We start from the raw sequence: 17,291 nt of genomic DNA on the forward strand, positions 1-17,291 counted from the left end.
GCATGGATTAGCATGGATTAGCATGTTATTAGCATGAGTGTAGTACAAATTAGCATTTTATTAGCATGATTCTAGTATAAATTAGCATGTTTGAAAAAGTTTTTTCAAAGTTTGAAAAAGTATAAGTAGCATGTTATTAGCATGATTCTAGCATGCATTAGCATGATTCTAGCATGGATTAGCATTTTATTAGCATGATTCTAGTATAAATTAGCATGTTATTAGCATGCTTCTAGCATGAATTAGCATGTTACTAGCATGATTCTAGAATAAATTAGCATGTCACTAGCATGATTCTAGTATGAATTAACATACTGCTAGCATGATTCTAGTATGAATTAGCAGGTTATTAGCATGATTTTAGCATGAATTAGCATGATTCTAGTATGAATTAGCATGTTACTAGAATGATTCTAGCATGAATTAGCATGTTACTCGCATGATTCTAGCATGAATTAGCATGTTATTAGCATGATTATAGTATGAATTAGCATGTTACTAGCATGATTCTAGCGTGAATTAGCATGTTATTAGCATGATTCTGGCATGCATTAGCATGTTACTAGCATGATTCTAGTATGAATTAGCATGTTATTAGCATGATTCTAGTATGAATTAGCATGTTACTAGCATGATTCTAGTATGAATTAGCATGTCACATAGCATGCTTAGGTGGTTGCTAGGGTATTCTGAGTGGTTGCTAAGTCGTTGCTAGGCAGTTGCTAGGGTGTCCTGAGTGGTTGCTAGGTGGTTGCTAAGATGTTGCTAGGCGGTTGCTAGGCTGTTGCTAGGTGGTTGCTATGGTGTTCTGAGTGGTTGCTAGGTGGTTGCTAAGGCATTGCTAGGCGGTTGCTAGGGTGTTCTGAGTGGTTGCTAAGATGTTGCTAGGTGGTTGCTAGAGTGTTCTGAGTGGTTGCTAAGGTGTTGCTAGGCGGTTGCTAGGGTGTTCTAAGTGGTTGCTAGGTTGTTGCTAAGGTGTTGCTAGGTGGTTGCTAGGGTGTTCTGAGTGGTTGCTAGGTGGTTGCTAAGGTGTTGCTAGGTGGTCGCTAAGGAGTCCTAAGTGGTTGCTAAGCGGTTGCTAAGGTGTTGCTAGGTGGTTGCTAGGGTATTCTGAGTGGTTGCTAAGGCGTTGCTAGGCGGTTGCTAGGGTGTCCTGAGTGGTTGCTAGGTGGTTGCTAAGGTGTTGCTAGGTGGTTGCTAGGGTGTCCTGAGTGGTTGCTTGGTGGTTGCTAAGGCGTTGCTAGGCGGTTGCTAGGGTGTTCTGACTGGTTGCTAGGTGGTTGCTAAGGTGTTGCTAGGCGGTTGCTAAGGTGTCCCAAGTGGTTGCTTGGTGGTTGCTAAGGTGTTGCTAGGTGGTTGCTAAGGTATTCTGAGTGGTTGCTAAGGCGTTGCTAGGCGGTTGCTAGGGTGTCCTGAGTGGTCACTAGGCCCTTATTAAGGCATTACTAGGCCGTTGCTAGGTGGTTGCTAGGTGATTGCTAGGGTAATTTGGATGGTTGCTAGGCAGTTGCTAGGGTACCCTGGTTGGTTACTAGGCAAGCCTCACATACATGCCTGATAAAACATTTATACTTAGTAAGCATTTCTAGCAAGTTACAGTACTTGGCTAGTCAATATTAGCATGTAGCTAATCACTGCTAGCATGTGTAGCATTTAGGAAGTTCCGTTTGCTAGCATGAGTCAAACGAGCCAATCTCCAAGTCTCTACGATGTTCTGATGCTGAGATATAGCTGTTGATGAATGGTTGCTAGGGTACTCTGTTTTGTTGCTATGGGCGAGGTTACAGAGTGCACTTGATTGTGGTTTGCTGTCTAAGTCAAATGAACCAACCCCCATGTCTCTATGACACTGCTATGCAAAGATATGCATCTTGGCCTATTTTAATGGAAGTCTATGGAATCAATTTGGGGGCGTGGCTTGTGAGCTTCATTATCATATTGAGATGCTCATTGGTTGTCTGAGTCAGATGAGCCATCCCCCAAGTCAATAGGACACTGCTAAGCAAAGATATGCATGTAGGCCAGTTATTAACATGAGTCTAGTATGAATTAGCATGTTACTAGCATGATTCTTGTACAAATTAGCATGTCATTAGCATGTTTCCAGTATGAGTTAGCATGTCATTAGCATGATTAGCATATGAGTAGCATGTTGCTAGCATGATTGGCATGTCATTAGCATGTTAGAATTATAAGCATTTGAAAGCACAGCTAATTACAGTCTATAGGACAGTTGCTAGGGTGCAGTATGTGGTAGTTAGGGGTGTGGCTAGAAAGTTAAAAGGCCATCAGTGATTGGCTGCTGGCTAGACTGAGTTAAATGAGCTTAGCCATTAGTCTCTATGACAGTCTGATGCAGAGTTATGAGCTCACAAAGTTTGATCCCATGGAAAGTCAATGAGAGTCTTTTGTAATGGAAGTCTACGGGACAGTTGCTAGGGTGCAGTATGTGGTAGTTAGGGGTGTGGCTAGAAAGTTAAAAGCTCATCAGTTATTGGCAGTTTGGTAGTCTGAGTTAAATGAGCTCAGCCATTAGTCTGTATGACAGTCTGATGCAGAGTTATGAGCTCACAAAGTTTGATCCCATGTAAAGTCAATGAGAGTCTTTTGTAATGGAAGTCTACGGGACAGTTGCTAGGGTGCAGTATGTGGTAGTTAGGGGTGTGGCTAGAAAGTTAAAAGCTCATCAGTTATTGGCAGTTTGGTAGTCGTAGTTAAATGAGCTCAGCCATTAGTCTGTAGGACAGTCTGATCCAGAGTTATGAGCTCACAAAGTTTGATCCCATGTTAAGTCAATGAGAGTCTTTTGAATGGAAGTCTATGGGACAGTTTCTAGGGTCCAAAAGTGGTTGCTAGGGCGTGGCTAGAAAGTTTAAAGGTGATCAGTCATTGGCAGTTTGATAGTCTGAGTTAAATGAGCCCAGTTAGAGTTCTGTGCGACAGTCTGACGCAGAGTTACGAGGTCACAAAGTTTGGTCCAATGTTAAGTCTATGGGATTTTTCCGACAGTCCCGGGACGTTTTTCGGAAAACCGAAAGTCTAATCAGTCTGAGGAGATATAGCATACCGAGTCAGAATAGTTTGGAGGTCTGGTGTGAGTTTGGTGGTAATAGTTCGAAAGTTCAAGGAGGAGATAGATTTTGATTTTTAGAGTCAGAAGAAGAATAATAACTAGACAGTAAAGTTCGTCGAGACAAACTTTGAGGCTGGCTTGACAAAGCCTGTTGGTAATAGTTTATTTAGTTTAAAAACAGTTTGAAAAAGTATAAGTAGCATGTTATTAGCATGATTCTAGCATGAATTAGCATGATTCTAGTATAAATTAGCATGTTATTAGCATGATTCTAGCATGAATTAGCATGTTACTAGCATGATTCTAGCATGAATTAGCATGTTACTAGTATGATTCTAGAATGAATTAGCATGTTACTAGCATTATTCTAGCATGAATTAGCATGTTACTAGTATGATTCTAGCATGAATTAGCATGTTACTAGTATGATTCTAGCATGAATTAGCATGTTACTAATATGATTCTAGCATGCATTAGCATGTTACTAGCATGATTCCAGCATGAATTAGCATGTTATTAGCATGATTCTAGTATGAATTAGCATGTTACTAGCATGATTCTAGCATGAATTAGCATGTTACTTGCATGATTCTAGCGTGAATTAGCATGTTATTAGCATGATTATATCTTGCATTAGCATGTTACTAGCATGATTCTAGTATAAATTAGCATGTTACTAGCATGATTCTAGCATGAATTAGCATGTTACTAGCATGATTCTAGCATGAATTAGCATGTTATTAGCAAGATTCTAGTGTAAATTAGCATGTTATTAGCATGACTGTAGTATGATTTAGCATGTTACTAGCATGATTCTAGTATGAATTAGCATGTCACATAGCATGCTTAGGTGGTTGCTAGGGTCTTCTGAGTGGTTGCTAAGTCGTTGCTAGGTAGTCTGTAGGGTGTCCTAAGTGGTTGCTAGGTGGTTGCTAAGATGTTGCTAGACGGTTGCTAGGGTGTCCTGAGTGGTTGCTAGGTGGTTGCTAAGGTGTTGCTAGGCGGTTGCTAGGGTGTTCTGAGTGATTGCTAGGTGGTTGCTAAGGTGTTGCTAGGTGGTTGCTGTGGTGTCCTGAGTGGTTGCTAGGTGGTTGCTAAGGTGTTGCTAGGTGGTTGCTAAGGAGTCCTAAGTGGTTACTAGGCAGTTGCTAAGTGTTGCTAGGGTATTCTGAGTGGTTGCTAAGGCGTTGCTAGGCGGTTGCTAGGGTGTCCTGAGTGGTTGCTAAGTGGTTGCTAAGGTGTTGCTAGGTGGTTGCCAGGGTGTCCTGAGTGGTTGCTAAGGCGTTGCTAGGCAGTTGCTAGGGTGTTCTGAGTGGTTGCTAAGGTGTTGCTAGGTGGTTGCTAAGGTGTCCCAAGTGGTTGCTAGGTGGTTGCTAAGGTGTTGCTAGGTGGTTGCTAGGGTATTCTGAGTGGTTGCTAAGGCGTTGCTAGGCAGTTGCTAGGGTGTCCTGATTGGTCGCTAGGCCCTTACTAAGGCATTACTAGGCCGTTGCTAGGTGGTTGCTAGGCGGTTGCTAGGGTAATTTGAGTGGTTGCTAGGCAGTTGCTAGGGTACCCTGGGTGGTTACTAGGCAAGCCTCACATACATGCTTGATAAAACATTTATACTTAGTAAGCATTTCTAGCAAGTTACAGTACTTGGCTAGTCAATATTAGCATGTAGCTAATCACTGCTAGCATGTGTAGCATATAGGAAGTTCCGTTTGCTAGCATGAGTCAAACGAGCCAATATCCAAGTCTCTACGATGTTCTGATGCTGAGATATAGCAGTTGATGAACGGTTGCTAGGGTACTCTGTTTTATTGCTATGGGCGAGGTTACAGAGTGCACTTGAATGTGGTTGGCTGTCTAAGTCAAATGAACCAACCCCCATGTCTCTATGACACTGCTATGCAAAGATATGCATCTTGGCCTATTTTAATGGAAGTCTATGGAATCAATTTGGGGGCGTGGCTTGTGAGCTTCATTATCATAATGAGATGCTCATTGGTTGTCTGAGTCAGATGAGCCATCCCCCAAGTCAATAGGACACTGCTAAGCAAAGATATGCATGTAGGCCAGTTATTAACATGAGTCTAGTATGAACTAGCATGTTACTAGCATGATTCTTGTACAAATTAGCATGTCATTAGCATGTTTCCAGTATGAGTTAGCATGTCATTAGCATGATTAGCATATGAGTAGCATGTTGCTAGCATGATTGGCATGCCATTAGTATGTTAGAATTATAAGCATTTGAAAGCACAGCTAATTACATTCTATAGGACAGTTGCTAGGGTGCAGTATGTGGTAGTTAGGGGTGTGGCTAGAAAGTTAAAAGGCCATCAGTGATTGGCTGCTGGCTAGACTGAGTTAAATGAGCTTAGCCATTAGTCTCTATGACAGTCTGATGCAGAGTTATGAGCTCACAAAGTTTGATTCCATGGAAAGTCAATGAGAGTCTTTTGTAACGGAAGTCTACGGGACAGTTGCTAGGGTGCAGTATGTGGTAGTTAGGGGTGTGGCTAGAAAGTTAAAAGCTCATCAGTTATTGGCAGTTTGGTAGTCTGAGTTAAATGAGCTCAGCCATTAGTCTGTATGACAGTCTGATGCAGAGTTATGAGCTCACAAAGTTTGATCCCATGTTAAGTCAATAAGAGTCTTTTTTAATGGAAGTCAACGGGACAGTTGCTAGGGTGCAGTATGTGGTAGTTAGGGGTGTGGCTAGAAAGTTAAAAGCTCATCAGTTATTGGCAGTTTGGTAGTCGTAGTTAAATGAGCTCAGCCATTAGTCTGTATGACAGTCTGATTCAGAGTTATGAGCTCACAAAGTTTGATCCCATGTTAAGTCAATGAGAATCTTTTGAATGGAAGTCTATGGGACAGTTTCTAGGGTCCAAAAGTGGTTGCTAGGGCGTGGCTAGAAAGTTTAAAGGTGATCAGTCATTGGCAGTTTGATTGTCTGAGTTAAATGAGCCCAGTTAGAGTTCTGTGCGACAGTCTGACGCATAGTTACGAGGTCACAAAGTTTGGTCCAATGTTAAGTCTATGGGATTTTTCCGACAGTCCCGGGACGTTTTTCGGAAAACCGAAAGTCAAATCAGTCTGAGGAGATATAGCATACCGAGTCAGAATAGTTTGGAGGTCTGGTGTGAGTTTGGTGGTAATAGTTCGGAAGTTCAAGGAGGAGATAGATTTTGATTTTTAGAGTCAGAAGAAGAATAATAACTAGAATTGTACATTTCCTAAAGGAAATGTGAATGGGGTTTGCGTGGCAAATCGATGGGGTAAAATGCATGACCGTACTGGCCAAAAAGCAACAACATGCTAATCGAGGTTGTTCTGAGTGGTTGCTAGGTGGTTGCTATGGTGTTGCTAGGCGGTTGCTAGGGTGTTCTAAGTGGTTGCTAGGTGGTTGCTAAGGTGTTGCTAGACGGTTGCTATGGTGTTCTAAGTGATTGCTAGGTGGTTGCTAAGGTGTTGCTAGGCGGTTGCTAAGGTGTCCAGAGTGGTTGCTAAGGTGTTGCTAGGTGGTTGCTAAGGTGTCCTGAGTGGTTGCTAGGTGGTTGCTAAGGTGTTGCTAGGTGGTTGCTAGGGTATTCTAAGTGGTTGCTAGGCGGTTGCTAGGGTGTCCTGAGTGGTTGCTAGGTGGTTGCTAAGGTGTTGCTAGGTGGTTGCTAGGGTGTCCTGAGTGGTTGCTAGGTGGTTGCTAAGGTGTTGCTAGGTGGTTGCTAGGGTGTTCTGAGTGGTTGCTAGGCGGTTGCTAGGGTGTTCTGAGTGGTTGCTAGGTGGTTGCTAAGGTGTTGCTAGGCGGTTGCTAAGGTGTCCTGAGTGGTTGCTAGGTGGTTGCTAAGGTGTTGCTAGGTGGTTGCTAGGGTATTCTGAGTGGTTGCTAAGGCGTTGCTAGGCGGTTGCTAGGGTGTCCTGAGTGGTCGCTAGGCCCTTACTAAGGCGTTACTAGGCGGTTGCTAGGTGGTTGCTAGGCGGTTGCTAGGGTAATTTTGGTGGTTGCTAGGCAGTTGCTAGGGTACCCTGGGTGGTTACTAGGCAAGCCTCACATACATGCCTGATGAAATATTTATACTTAGTGAGCATTTCTAGCAAGTTACAGTACATGGCTAGTCAATATTAGCATGTAGCTAGTCACTACTAGCATGTGTAGCATATAGGAAGTTCCGTTTGCTAGCATGAGTCAAACGAGCCAATCCCCAAGTCTCTACGATGTTCCGATGCTGAGATATAGCTGTTGATGAACGGTTGCTAGGGTACTCTCTTTTGTTGCTATGGGCGAGGTTACAGAGTGAACTTGAATGTGGTTGGCTGTCCAAGTCAAATGAGCCAACCCCCAAGTCAATAGGACACTGCTAAGCAAAGATATGCATGTAGGGCAGTTATAATGGCAGTCTATGGGACCAGTTTGGGGGCGTGGCTTGTGAGATTCATTATCATATCGAGATGCTCATTGGTTGTCTGAGTCAGATGAGCCATCCCCCAAGTCAATCGGACACTGCTAAGCAAAGATATGCATGTAGGGCAGTTATAATGGCAGTCTATGGGACCAGTTTGGGGGCGTGGCTTGTGAGCTTCATTATCATATTGAGATGCTGATTGGTTGTCTGAGTCAGATGAGCCCACCCCCATGCCTCTATGACACTCCTATGTAATGTTATAGATGTGTGACCTTTATAATGGAAGTCAATGGGATCTGCAATGGGACATCCCACCCCATGTTAAGTCAATGGGGCACTTATTAAGGGTCTTTAAGTGGTTTGGGGGGGCGTGGCTTGTGAGCTTCAAAATCATAATGAGATGCTGATTGGTTGCCTTAGTCAAATAAGCCAACCCCCAAGTCTGTATGACAGTGCTATGTACTTTGATTGACATATAACATTTATAATGGGAGTCAATGTAATGAATGGGAGTCAATGGGCAATGTAAAGTCAATGGGGACCACTTTGGGACGTCCTAGCACCCGAGGGGTACAACCTATACCCCATTTCAGGGTATGTTCTCACTTAGGCTGCCACCTCCTACAGATGTTGCGAATCCCATATTTCTATGAAATTCACACTCGGCGCTGTGATTCGTCAAAGTTCGGCTCCATGTAAAGTCAATGGAGACTTTGGGACGTCCTAGCTCCCCAGGGGTACAACATTTACCGCCTTTCGGGGTGTGGGTTGAAGCCTCCTATAACCCTCTCGAGATGTCGCGAATCCCATGTCTCTACGAATTTCACTGTTGGCGCTACGGCGATTTCCGGGAATAGTATCTTACGAGTGTCTAGAAAATGAATGGGAGTCAATGGGCCAATGTAAGTCAATGGGAGCACTTTGGGACGTCCTAGAGCCCCAGGGGTACAACTTATACCCCCTTGCGGGGTATGTTCTTACTTAGGCTGCAACCCCCTACAGATGCTGTGAATCCCATACTTCTATGAAATTCTCACTCGGCGCTGTGATTCGTCAAAGTTCGGCTCAATGTTAAGTCTATGGGATTTTTGGGGGGGTTTTTTGGCCCCTGCGGGGCCAAAAAACCCCCGACCCCTTATAAAAGTCATAGCACACCATTCCCGATAAGACCGCACGATTTGAGCCCACTTTCAAGGGTCTGGGACGAAAGCTGCGGGACTAGTTACGCGCCGAAAAAGCGTACGGAAGAAGAAGAATAATAATAATAAGAAGAAACCACAATAGTAAGAATGGACTTTGCCTAAGGCAAACCCCATTAATAATAAGTTTAGAAAGGATAACAGTAGTCTGGCTTTGACAAGCCAGCCTAATAACTAGACAGTAAAGTTCGTCGAGACAAACTTTGAGGCTGGCTTGACAAAGCCTGTTGGTAATAGTTTATTTAGTTTAAAAACAGTTTGAAAAAGTATAAGTAGCATGTTATTAGCATGATTCTAGCATAGATTAGCATGTTATTAGCATGAATTAGTATCTTATTAGTACGATTCTAGCATGGATTAGCATGTTATTAGCATGAATTAGCATGATTCTAGCACGATTTAGCATGTTACTAGCATAATTCTAGCATGAATTAGTGTGTTATTAGCATGATTCTAGTAAAATTAGCATGTTTATACCATGATTCTAGCATGAATTAGCATGTTATTAGCATTATTCTAGCATGAATTAGCATGTTATTAGCAAGATTCTAGTATGAACTAGCATGTCACTAGCATGATTCTAGTATGAATTAGCATGTCACTAGCATGAGTCTAGTATGAATTAGCATGTTACTAGCATGATTCTAGTATAAATTAGCATGTTATTAGCATGATTCTAGCATGAATTAGCATGTTATTAGCATGATTCTAGTATGAATTAGCATGTCACTAGCATGAGTCTAGTATGAATTAGCATGTTACTAGCATGATTCTAGTCTAAATTAGCATGTTATTAGCATGATTCTAGCATGAATAAGCATGTTACTAGCATGATTCTAGCATGAATTAGCATGTTACTAGCATGATTCTAGTATGAATTAGCATGATTCTAGTGTGAATTAGCATGTTATTAGCATGATTTTAGTATGAGTTAGCATGTTATTAGCATGATTCTAGCATGAGTTAGCATGTTACTAGCATGATTCTAGCATAAATTAGCATGTTACTAGCATGATTCTAGGATGAACTAGCATGTTACTAGCATGATTCCAGTATGAATTAGCATGTTATTAGCATGATTCTAGCATGAATTAGCATGATACTAGCATGATTCCAGTATGAATTAGCATGTTACTAGCATGAGTCTAGTATGAATTAGCATGTCATTAGGTTGATTCTAGTATGAATTAGCATGTTATTAGCATGATTCTAGCATGAATTAGCATGTTACTAGCATGATTCCAGTATTAATTAGCATGTTATTAGCATGATTCTAGCATGAATTAGCATGTTACTAGCATGATTCCAGTATGAATTAGCATGTTACTAGCACGATTTTAGCATGAATTAGCATGATTCTAGCATGAAGTTAGCATGTTGTTAGCATGATTCTAGCATGATTTAGCATGTTGTTAGCATGATTCTAGCACGAATTAGCTAGTGCTAAGGTGTTGCTAGGTGGTTGCTAAGGTGTTGATAGATTGTTGCTAGGGTGTCCTACGTGGTTGCTAGGTGGTTGCTAAGGTGTTGCTAGGCGGTTGCTAGGGTGTTTTGAGTGGTTGCTAGGTGGTTGCTAAGGTGTTGCTAGGTGGTTGCTAAGGTGTCCTAAGTGGTTGCTAGGTAGTTGCTAGGGTATTCTGAGTGGTTGCTAAGGCGTTGCTAGGGGGTTGCTAGGGTGTCCTGAGTGGTTGCTAGGTGGTTGCTAAGGCATCGCTAGGTGGTTGCTAGGGTGTCCTGAGTGGTTGCTAGGTGGTTACTAAGGCGTTGCTAGGCAGTTGCTAGGGTGTTCTGAGTGGTTGCTAGGTGGTTGCTAAGGTGTTGCTAGGCGGTTGCTAAGGTGTCCCAAGTGGTTGCTAGGTGGTTGCTAAGGTGTTGCTAGGTGGTTGCTAAGGTATTCTAATTGGTTGCTAAGGCGTTGCTAGGCGGTTGCTAGGGTGTCCTGAGTGGTCGCTAGGCCCTTACTAAGGCATTACTAGGCCGTTGCTAGGCGGTTGCTAGGGTAATTTGGGTGGTTGCTAGGCAGTTGCTAGGGTACCCTGGGTGGTTACTAGGCAAGCCTCACATACATGCTTGATAAAACATTTAAACTAAGTAAGCATGTCTAGCAAGTTACAGTACTTGGCTAGTCAATATTAGCATGTAGCTAATCACTGCTAGCATGTGTAGCATATAGGAAGTTCCGTTTGCTAGCATGAGTCAAACGAGCCAATCTCCAAGTCTCTACGATGTTCGGATGCTGAGATATGGCTGTTGATGAATGGTTGCTAGGGTACTTTGTTTTGTTGCTATGGGCGAGGTTACAGAGTGCACTTGAATGTGGTTGGCTGTCTAAGTCAAATGAACCAACCCCCATGTCTCTATGACACTGCTATGCAAAGATATGCATCTTGGCCTATTTTAATGGAAGTCTATGGAATCAATTTGGGGGCGTGGCTTGTGAGCCTCATTATCATATTGAGATGCTCATTGGTTGTCTGAGTCAGATGAGCCATCCCCCAAGTCAATAGGACACTGCTAAGCAAAGATATGCATGTAGGCCAGTTATTACCATGAGTCTAGTATGAATTAGCATGTTACTAGCATGATTCTTGTACAAATTAGCATGTCATTAGCATGTTTCCAGTATGAGTTAGCATGTCATTAGCATGATTAGCATATAAGTAGCATGTTGCTAGCATGATTGGCATGTCATTAGTATGTTAGAATTATAAGCATTTGAAAGCACAGCTAAGTACAGTCTATAGGACAGTTGCTAGGGTGCAGTATGTGGTAGTTAGGGGTGTGGCTAGAAAGTTAAAAGGCCATCAGTGATTGGCTGCTGGCTAGACTGAGTTAAATGAGCCCAGCCATTAGTCTCTATGACAGTCTGATGCAGAGTTATGAGCTCACAAAGTTTGATCCCATGTTAAGTCAATGAGAGTCTTTTGTAATGGAAGTCTACGGGACAGTTGCTAGGGTGCAGTATGTGGTAGTTAGGGGTGTGGCTAGAAAGTTAAAAGCTCATCAGTTATTGGCAGTTTGGTAGTCTGAGTTAAATGAGCTCAGCCATTAGTCTCTATGACAGTCTGATGCAGAGTTATGAGCTCACAAAGTTTGATCCCATGTAAAGTCAATGAGAGTCTTTTGTAATGGAAGTCTACGGGACAGTTGCTAGGGTGCAGTATGTGGTAGTTAGGGGTGTGGCTAGAAAGTTAAAAGCTCATCAGTTATTGGCAGTTTGGTATTCGGAGTTAAATGAGCTCAGCCATTAGTCTGTGGGACAGTCTGATGCAGAGTTATGAGCTCACAAAGTTTGATCCCATGTTAAGTCAATGAGAGTCTTTTGAATGGAAGTCTATGGGACAGTTTCTAGGGTCCAAAAGTGGTTGCTAGGGCGTGGCTAGAAAGTTTAAAGGTGATCAGTCATTGACAGTTTGATAGTCTGAGTTAAATGAGCCCAGTTAGAGTTCTGTGCGACAGTCTGACGCAGAGTTACGAGGTCACAAAGTTTGGTCCAATGTTAAGTCTATGGGATTTTTCCGACAGTCCCGGGACGTTTTTCGGAAAACCGAAAGTCCAATCAGTCTGAGGAGATATAGCATACCGAGTCAGAATAGTTTGGAGGTCTGGTGTGAGTTTGGTGGTAATAGTTCGAAAGTTCAAGGAGTAGATAGAGTTTGAATTTTAGTCTCAGAAGAAGAATAATAATAAAATTAACTAGATTATTAAAGTTCGTCGAGACAAACTTTAGGCTGGCTTGAGAAAGCTTTAATTTTTAAGTTTTAAAAAGCAATTTTAAGTTAAAAGTAGCTTAAAGTTTTAAAGCAGTTTTAAGTTAAGTAGCTTAAAGTTTTAAAGCAGTTTTAAGTTTAAAGTAGTTTAAAGTCTTAAAGCAGTTTTAAGTTTAAAGTAGTTTAAAGTTTAGCATGATTCTAGCATGAATTAGCATGTTACTAGCATGATTCTAGCACAAAGTAGCATGAATTAGCATGTTACTAGCATAATATAGCATGATTCTAGCATGAATTAGCATGTTACTAGCATGATTCTAGCATGAACTAGCATGTTATTAGCATGATTCTAGCATAAATTAGCATGATTCTAGCATGAATTAGCACGTTTCTAACATGACTTAGCATGCTATAAGCATGATTTTCACATGGATTAGCATGCTACTAGCATGAATTAGCATGATTCTAGCATGAATTAGCATGTTACTAGCATGATTCTAGCATTAATTAGCATGATTCTAGCATGAATTAACATGTTGTTAGCATGATTCTAGCATGACTTAGCATGTTATTAGCATGATTCTAGCATGGATTAGCATGCTACTAGCATGATTCTAGCATGAATTAGCATGTTACTAGCATGACTCTAGCATTAATTAGCATGATTCTAGCATGAATTGGCATGTTGTTAGCATGATTCTAGCATAACTTAGCATTGTATTAGCATTTTTGTAGAATGGATTAGCATGCTACTAGCATGATTCTAGCATGAATTAGCATGTTACTAGCGTGATTCTAACATGATTCTAACATGAATTAGAATGATTCTAGCATGTATTAGCATGCTACTAGCATGATTCTAGTATGAACTAGCATGTTCTAGCATGATTCTAACATGAATTAGCATGTTACTAGCACGATTCTAGCATGAATTAGCATGATTCTAGCATGAATTAGCATGTTATTAGCATGATTCTAGCATGAATTAGCATGTTGTTAGCATGATTCTAGCATGACTTAGCATGCTATTAGCATGATTCTAGCATAAACTAGCATGTTACTAGCATAATTCTAGCATGAATTGGCATGATTCTAGCATGAATTAGCATGGTTATTAGCATGATTCTAGCATGAATTAGCATGATACTAGCATGGATTAGCATGCTACTAGCATGAATCTAGCATAAATTAGCATGAATTAGCAAGTTATTAGCATGATTCTAGCATGAATTAGAATGATTCTAGAATGACTTAGCATGTTACTAGCATGATTCCAGCATGAATTAGCATGTTACTAGCATGATTCTAGCATGAATTACCATGTTATAAGCATGATTCTAGCATGAATTAGCATGTTGTTAGCATGATTATAGCATTACTTAGCATGCTATTAGCATGATTCTAGCATGAATTAGCATGTTAGTAGCATAATTCTAGCATGAATTGGCATGATTCTAGCATGAATTAGCATGTTACTACCATGATTCTAGCATGAATTAGCATGATTCTAGCATGAATTGGCATGTTACTAGCATGAATTAGCATGATTCTAGCATGGATTAGCATGATTCTAGCATGTATTAGCATGCTACTAGCATGAATCTAGCATAAATTAGCATGAATTAGCAAGTTATTAGCATGATTCTAGCATAAATTAGCATGCTACTAGCATGAATTAGCATAATTCTAGCATGACTTAGCATGTTACTAGCATGATTCTAGCATGAATTAGCATGTTACTAGTATGATTCTAGCATGAATTAGCATGTTACTAGCATGATAGATAGATTAAAATAGTTTGAAGATAGATAGATAGATAGATAGATAGATAGATAGATAGATAGATAGATAGATAGATAGATAGATAGATAGATAGATAGATAGATAGATAGATAGATAGATAGATAAAAACAGTTTATAGATAGATAGATAGATAGATAGATAGATAGATAGATAGATAGATAGATAGATAGATAGATAGATAGATAGATAGATAGATAGATAGATAGATAAAAACAGTTTATAGATAGATAGATAGATAGATAGATAGATAGATAGATAGATAGATAGATAGATAGATAGATAGATAGATAGATAGATAGATAGATAGATAGATAGATAAAAACAGTTTATAGATAGATAGATAGATAGATAGATAGATAGATAGATAGATAGATAGATAGATAGATAGATAGATAGATAGATAGATAGATAGATAGATAGATAGATAGATAGATAGAGTTGATAGATATACAGACAGACAGACAGACAGACAGACAGACAGACAGACAGACAGACAGACAGACAGACAGACAGATAGATAGATAGATAGATAGATAGATAGATAGATAGATAGATAGATAGATAGATAGATAGATAGATAGATAGATAGATTAAAACAGTTTATAAATAGATAGATAGATAGATAGATAGATAGATAGATAGATAGATAGATAGATAGATAGATAGATAGATAGATAGATAGATAGATAGATAGATAGATAGATAGATAGATAGATAGATAGATAGATAGATAGATTAAAACAGTTTATAAATAGATAGATAGATAGATAGATAGATAGATAGATAGATAGATAGATAGATAGATAGATAGATAGATAGATAAAAGCAGTTTATAGATAGATAGATAGATAGATAGATAGATAGATAGATAGATAGATAGATAGATAGATAGATAGATAGATAGATAGATAGATAGATAGATAGATAGATAGATAGATAAAACAGTTTAGTTAGATGGATGGATGGATGGATGGATGGATGGATGGATGGATGGATGGATGGATGGATAGATAGATAGATAAAAACAGTTTATAGATAGATAGATAGATAGATAGATAGATAGATAGATAGATAGATAGATAGATAGATAGATAGATAGATAGATAGATAGATAGATAGATAGATAGATAGATAGATAGATAATGCTCACCCATAAGTATGACAGTCTGATGGAAAGCTATGAGGTCGCAAAGTTTGATCTAATGTTAAGCCAATGACAGTCTTTTGCAATGGAAGTCTATGGGACAGTTGTTGCTAGGGTGCAGTATCTGGTAGTTAGGGTGTGGCTAGAAAGTTATAAGCTCATCAGTAATTGGCAGTTTGGTAGTCTGAGTTAAATGAGCTCAGTCATTAGTCACTATGACAGTCTGATGCAGAGTTATGAGCTCACAAAGTTTGGTCCCATGTAAAGTCAATGACAGACTTTTGAATGGAAGTCTATGGGACAGTTTCTAGGGTCCAAAAGTGGTTGCTAGGGCGTGGCTAGAAGGTTTAAAGGTGATTAGTCATTGGCAGTTGGAGAGTCTGAGTTAAATGAGCTCAGTTAGAAGTCTGTGTGACAGTCTGACGCAGAGTTATGAGGTCACAAAGTTTGGTCCAATGTTAAGTCTATGGGATTTTTCCGACGGTCCCGGGACGTTTTTCGGAAAATCGAAAGTCGGATCAGTCGGAAAAGATATGGCATACCGAGTCAGAATAGTTTGGAGGTCTGGTGTGAGTTTGGTGGTCATAGCTCGAAAGCTCTAGGAGGAGATAGATTTTGAATTTTAGTCTCAGAAGAAGAAGAATAATATATAAAAAAAATAATAAGTTTAAATAGGATTTCAGTAGTCTGGCTTGTTTCTCAAGCCAGCCTAATAATAATAATAAGTTTAAATAGTAGAACAGTAGTCTGGCTTTGACAAGCCAGCCTAACTAGACAGTAAAGTTCGTCGAGACAAACTTTGAGGCTGGCTTGACAAAGCCTGTTGGTAATAGTTTGTTTAGTTTAAAAACAGTTTGAAAAAGTATAAGTAGCATGTTATTAGCATGATTCTAGCATGCATTAGCATGTTTCTAGCATGGATTAGCATGGATTAGCATGTTATTAGCATGAGTGTAGTACAAATTAGCATTTTATTAGCATGATTCTAGTATAAATTAGCATGTTTGAAAAAGTTTTTTCAAAGTTTGAAAAAGTATAAGTAGCATGTTATTAGCATGATTCTAGCATCATTAGCATGATTCTAGCATGGATTAGCATGTTATTAGCATGAGTGTAGTATAAATTAGCATTTTATTAGCATGATTCTAGTATAAATTAGCATGTTATTAGCATGCTTCTAGCATGAATTAGCATGTTACTAGCATGATTCTAGAATAAATTAGCATGTCACTAGCATGATTCTAGTATGAATTAACATACTGCTAGCATGATTCTAGTATGAATTAGCAGGTTATTAGCATGATTTTAGCATGAATTAGCATGTTACTAGCATGATTCTAGCATGAATTATCATGTTGTTAGCAAGCATCACTAGCATGATTCTAGTATGAATTAGCATACTGCTAGCATGATTCTAGTATGAATTAGCAGGTTATTAGCATGAATTAGCATGATTCTAGTATGAATTAGCATGTTACTAGAATGATTCTAGCATGAATTAGCATGTTACTCGCATGATTCTAGCATGAATTAACATGTTATTAGCATGATTATAGTATGAATTAGCATGTTACTAGCATGATTCTAGCGTGAATTAGCATGTTATTAGCATGATTCTGGCATGCATTAGCATGTTACTAGCATGATTCTAGTATGAATTAGCATGTTATTAGCATGATTCTAGTATGAATTAGCATGTTACTAGCATGATTCTACTATGAATTAGCATGTCACATAGCATGCTTAGGTGGTTGCTAGGGTATTCTGAGTGGTTGCTAAGTCGTTGCTAGGCAGTTGCTAGGGTGTCCTGAGTGGTTGCTAGGTGGTTGCTAGGCTGTTGCTAGGTGGTTGCTATGGTGTTCTGAGTGGTTGCTAGGTGGTTGCTAAGGCATTGCTAGGCGGTTGCTAGGGTGTTCTCAATGGTTGCTAAGATGTTGCTAGGTGGTTGCTAGGGTGTTCTGAGTGGTTGCTAAG

General features: G+C 39.9%; 1 protein-coding gene across 1 annotated transcript in view; it reads right to left on the reverse strand.

The window, feature by feature from the left end:
- Positions 1-17,291, reverse strand: part of pde1a (phosphodiesterase 1A, calmodulin-dependent) — a 263,528-nt gene that overhangs the window by 185,484 nt on the left and 60,753 nt on the right. The window lies entirely within an intron of this gene.

Source organism: Danio rerio, chromosome 9, assembly GCF_049306965.1.
Source record: "Danio rerio strain Tuebingen ecotype United States chromosome 9, GRCz12tu, whole genome shotgun sequence".
Classification (NCBI taxonomy): domain Eukaryota; kingdom Metazoa; phylum Chordata; class Actinopteri; order Cypriniformes; family Danionidae; genus Danio; species Danio rerio.